The sequence below is a fragment of the Colobus angolensis genome, unplaced genomic scaffold, assembly GCF_000951035.1.
Source record: "Colobus angolensis palliatus isolate OR3802 unplaced genomic scaffold, Cang.pa_1.0 Scaffold26, whole genome shotgun sequence".
Lineage (NCBI taxonomy): Eukaryota > Metazoa > Chordata > Mammalia > Primates > Cercopithecidae > Colobus > Colobus angolensis.
Window position 1 is genome coordinate 11950603 of NW_012115821.1, and position 6000 is coordinate 11956602.

General features: G+C 38.1%; 1 protein-coding gene across 1 annotated transcript in view; it reads left to right on the plus strand.

Annotated features, from left to right (window-relative positions):
* FHIT (fragile histidine triad) overlaps window positions 1-6000 on the plus strand; it is a 1487281-nt gene that overhangs the window by 955061 nt on the left and 526220 nt on the right. The gene's annotated exons all lie outside the window — the stretch shown is intronic.

A 6000-nucleotide genomic window follows, 5' to 3' on the forward strand; every position in this document is an offset into this window, starting at 1 on the left:
TCCAGTCATCTGCTTTTATTAGTGGTGGATGCAGGAGCTATCATGTTTCATTCTCAAAATCACAGTATCTGCTTGCACGTGGAAAGTTGGAAGGAAGGCCTACGCAAGTGTCTGTTGAGGCATTTTCAGCTGGAGGTCTGTCTTGATTTGTAGATGCACTTCACTCTTTACTGAGTTTCAGCACTACAATTCTAACATTTCTGTTCCTGTGACTTCAAACTCAGTTTGTAAAGAAGTGACCATTCAGTGAGGTCCTCATCCTCACTAATGTTCAGAACTTCAAGAGTATTCTTTGATTAGTTTTGGGAGTCCTCGGTTTGTCCCCCTTTCTGTACCTCAGGATTTGTTATGTTTTCACACTCCTGAGTAGCTAGGAGTACAGATGTGTGCCACCATGCCTGGCTAATTTTTGCATTTTTTTGTAGAGACAGGGTTTCACAATGTGTTGGCCAGGCTGGTCTTGAACTCCTGAGCTTAAGAGAACCGCCCCCCTTGGCCTCCCAAAGTTCTGGGATTATAGGCGTGAGCCACAGAGCCTGGTCTCTGTGCTAACAAGCTATTAGTGACTTCAAAGGTGGGCAGCAAAAGTTAGCCCCCAAATAGCAGTAGTCCACTGTTATATAGTTTCCCCTGGTAATAGTCACCTGGAAGAAAATCTCCCATAGGTCAAGCATAAGTCCTCTTTTACTGATTTCGGTTTATCTAGTTTGAGACCTTTGAAAGTTGTCTTTTAATGCCCTTTCTATGACCTATTGCAAGAAGATCATCGTCAGTCTGCTGTGCACTGTGGTTTAACAGCAAACACGGCTTTCTCTGGAAGGATAAAATCCTTGCCAGTGTTCCTCCCCATGGTTCTTTGTAGATTCTTCCCCTTTTTGCCGTTACCTTCTTCGCCCCATCCCTCTTTCACACTTGGAAATGGCCAAAGCCGAACTAATCTCTGAAGCTGAATACTGGAGCCCTGCTTAGAATCTTGGCCCATTTTTATCTGAGCTTTTTTCCTACCTCATTTTTGCTGGAAAATGCTTCCATTTGGCTTTTAATAGGGGTCATTTGTGAACAACATTTCCTAACCAGTTACAGATTTGAATGTTTTGCATGTGTATGATCATTTAGAGTCCAAGTACTTTTATACTGGAACAACTTTTATGAATTCTGCTGCCTTTTCCCTGAAAGGAAACAGCTTTCCTGTTCCCAGATTGCGGGTAAGGTTATTGAGGCAAATGGGCTGGTGAAAATGTGGAATCTGTTTTAAAAGGGTAGAACCATCTCACTGTGCAAGTAATAGAAACTCAAAGTAACTTTAACCAAAACAGGGATTATATGGGAAGGACACAAGTGTGTCTCTCGCTGCAGCGGAAAAGAGAGTGCAGCAAAGCCTCACCAGGAGAGGCAAGCAAGAACTGCGATTGTGGTCGGAGTCTCTGCTTTGCTCTCCTTTTTCTCTGTTGCCTTCTGTGCTGGGGCCCCATGTCCCTGCGTGACGTGGTTGCTTAGACCACTGAGTCTCTATCACCTGACTTCACTGGAACAACAGATACAAACTCATCCCATGAATTCTAATTCCAAATTCTCTGGACTGAGAATCCGATTGGCTGACCCAGTGTAGAGTCAGATACACCCCCTCGGTCATTTTAGTTCTGGGGTTGTATGAGACCTGGTCATTTTCAGAGAAGGCTATGGGCCTAAATAGACAGTTAAAAGAATCTTCTAACCAACCCATGAGTTTACAACTAATTACAAGGTCAGCAAATGTTTACCCATAGGTGTGTAACTCCCCATTTTTTATGACCCGGAATGGCAATTTTTTAAATGAAGTTAGACATTTCTCCCTCAAAGTTCCTGTAACACTTATAGATTCCTTTCTTAAACTCTTATTTGTTTCAACATTTCTGTCTCCTTCACTAGACTGTGAGCTTCTTGAAGAAAATGACCCTGTGTTGTTCAATCTTCACATCCTCAATGCCTGGCACAGTGCTAGGATATTTTAAATGCTTAGCAAATGCTGGTTGAGTGGAGAAACAGATAAAAGATTGCCTACCTCAAAAGTTATTTCTTTGCACTCCTACATTTTTGAAATTTTTCTGCTTAAGTCAGACAGCTAAAAGATAACAGAGGCAGAAATACCTGCCTACAGTGATAAGCTGAAGCAACTTTTGTGTGTTCTCAGGAACTAGTACCCCATAGTGCAGCCATAACTCACTGGAAAATACCAAGCTTTTGCACAAGAACAGCCAGCAGGTGATTCAAGACAGTATAGCTTCTGGTAAGTAAAAGAAAACTATTTCAAATGGAAAGAAATTCTAGATTTCAAATGAATGGACAGGAAAATTTCAGTGATTGACTATTATCAACCAAAGGTTCCCAATAAGGTTAAAGAGAGAGAAAACTGAAAATATCTTGAGGGCTCATACTTATTCTTTAGGTGTTCTTTTTAGTTCTTATTTTTTGCTTTGAAAGTTTTAAATTAATCATTTACTAGTTTTTGATGGCTTCCGTAACAGATTACTGAAAATGGAGTGACATAAAACAACAAAAATAAAACCATTTAACAACTTTGGAGGCCAGATGTCTTAAATGGCTCTATTTGGTCTAAAATCAAGATGTCAGCAGGGTTGTGTTCCCTCTGGAAGCTCTAGTAGAGAATCCGTTTCTTTGACTTTTCCAGCTTCTCATGACCCCTTTCTCTATCTTTAAAGCCAGAAAGGGCAGGTTGACTTCTCAGTCTTCATCACTGTGACCTTCTCTTCAGCCTGCCTCTTCCATCTTTTAAGGACCCTGTGATTACCTTGGGCCCACCTAGATAATCCAGGATCATCTCCCTGCCTTAAGGCCAGTGGATTAGCAATCTTCATCATCTGCAACCTTAATGCCCCTTTGCCATGTCAGCATATTCAGACATTCTGAGTATTAGGACATGGACATCTGTAGGTGGGCAGGATTCTGTCGACCACACCTACACCTACTGTGAACACAGATACTATGGAGGATATAAAAGTAAACTATCTATAGCATTCTCAATCAAGGATGTGTACTGGCTAATGAAAAAGTCAACCTCAGGTAATCTAAATAATATATAATTGCAAATTCTCTGTGTCAAAATTTCCCTTTCTTCTTACTCAAAAAAACATGGTCTCTGACTGTGCCAGTCGTAAGTCATGTTGCGTAGTCCAATTTTAGGGTTACAGCTATTGAGCAACTAGTTCTGTTAACACCTAAATGCAACACATTAGGATATATAGCCATAAACAAGACATCAGATTTTGAAGAGACAAATGAATTGCTATAAATGAATTATGCAATAAAGTAATTCCTCCAACACCGTTAGTAATCTAATCTGAGAATGAGAAGTGAAGATTGCAGATTATCCCAGCGTTACATCATACTTAACATCCTCAGCCTAAATGTTATAGGAGATACAGATTATTCAGCATAAGAATATTATGTTAAAAATTTAAAAGTTTAGACTACTTTTCAAGGAGTTGAAACCATAGGGTGTTAATGGCAGAAAAGCTTTTTGTAGTTACCTTGTTTGCCCATTTAGACTTCAAGGGCAAGTTTGAGGTTCTGTGAATGATATCCATAGTTTGCATTTAAATTTGAAGGTTATTTATTAAGTGACATTTTCAGTAAGATACAAAACCTACCTCCTGGTTAGTGATTGCACAAAGTCATTTTTAGTGTGTGTGAGAGAGCAGTGGATAAGAATATTTATAATTTAGCACTTTTAAAAATGTCCTTCAAATATGTGTGCACATAATAGCTTCTTAGACTATCAAGTTCAAGTTTTACAAGATTTAGGCTAAATATCACACATCTTCAATAAATGGTTTTATATTCATGTACATGGTGATCAACAATCTAGAAAATATATAATTCCAGAAAACTAATTTGTTAGGATTAGTCCTAGATCAGATATTTTTATTTACTTGAATTGATCATTAGTAAATGCTTAAATATTTACTTAGCGAGTTAATGATGCATACGGTAGAAAATGCTAAGTGTGGAAGAATAGTCATATGTTAAGCACAAAATCTCAGACTGGGATTTTATAGCGGTAATTGGTATTGTGTGTGTTCAGAGGCCCGTGGAGACGTAGGATAAGCATGCTGCATCTTTTGAGGAGTTTTGCTTAGATATTTGAGAACAAAGTTAAATACTTTACCTGCTGAGTAATTTAAAATATTTTTGTGTTATGACAAAAATCATATTATTGAGAACACAATTCACATAACATTTTTTATAATAGCATAATTTTTCCATGCTTTATTTTTATAAAGTATTTGAAAATTTTCATTATACAATTTGCAAGCATTTCCCATTTATTGTATGTGTGTGTATATGTGACCTCACGTAGCCCTATAAGGCTTGTTACTAAAAAATAATTCAGAACCCCTACAGTGTCCCTTCCCCCTCTCCCTCACTTCTTTTAAACTGATTATTTTAGTATTTATCTGTGTATCTCTAAGCAATATGTATACTTTTTTCTTTTTTACATTTCAGGCTCTTTCTCTTGATTTTGCACAATGAAACAGAGAACATAACTAACATCGCTAATCTTCCCTTCACTTCTATTGCACACACTCTCCTTCTGTCCCTTCTTTATTTCAATGTAGTTTTACTGCTAATTTGATGAAATTAATATTCATGTTAGTACACTATTGAAATGTCATCTAAAGCTGAACTGTGGAGTAAACTACCATCACCGTTTCTGTCCTTCCTGACTTTTGATTTCTCTGGATGTAATAATTATTTTTTAATTTGCTTGGTTTTATAAATACTTATCACTGTCTCAGCCCCCAAAGTGGTCACTGGTGGTCTAAATACCTTCTCAAGGTGTTCATGCACTTGTGGTATTCTGTTAATTTCATCTTCCTGGAGACGTCTCTCCTGCAGCCCTGCTCTCTAATTTTGCTGGTGTACTCTATGTCAGAGACCCTCTATTTTACTCTCTGCAGGAACAAAGCTTAAGTCACTGGCCAGGATGAGGGGGTGTGGCAGTCTCCCAGCTATCAGGAGTGAGAGATAGGATCTGAGGATCCAACTCCTTCTTACTCCTTTCCCTTCCCCCGGTTGAACATCTTTAGTGAGATACAACATACGTAGCATACCATTCACCCATTTAAAGTGTATATTCTGTGGTTTTCGGAACACTCTCAGAGTTGTGAAACCATCACCATAGTGATTTTTAGACCATTTTCATCACCTCCAAAAGAAACCCCAGATGCATTAGTGGTTATTTCTGTTTCTCCTGAAGCCCCCCTCCACAGTCCTGGGCATTATGATTCCATTTTATGTGTTTATATCTTGGCCTCTTCTGGGCATTTCCTATAAAGGAAATCACACAGTTGTGGTCTTTTGTGACTGGCTTCTTTCAGCTAGAATAATGTTTTCACAGTTCATCATGCTGTAATGTGTCTCGGTACTTTTTTTATTGCTAATAATATTCCATTGTATGTGTGTACTACATTATTTATCTTTTCATCAATCAATGGAAATTTGGGGTGTTTCCACTTTTAGGCTTTTATGGATGATGCTGTTACAAACGTTCATATACAACTTTTGTGTGGACATATGTTTTCATTTCTCTTCGTTATGTAACTAGGAGTGGAATTGCTGGGTAATACATGTACCTTTATGTACACTACCTTTTTGTATATAATAAATTAGATGGATCATTTGACATCATCACTTGCAGGATGTAAGGGTTCTGATTTCCTCCCATCATTATTAATTGTGGTTTTAGTTATTGGTGACCTTCTGGGTGCCAAATGGTGACTCATGGTGTTTAGACCACCATTTCTCTGATGGCTGGTAATGCTGAGTATCTTTTCTTTTTCTTTTCTTTTCTTTTCTTTTCTTTTCTTTTCTTTTCTTTTCTTTTCTTTTCTTTTCTTTTTAATTATGGTTTTAGTTATTGGTGACCTTCTGGGTGCCAAATGGTGACTCATGGTGTTTAGACCACCATTTCTCTGATGGCTGGTAATGCTGAGTATCTTT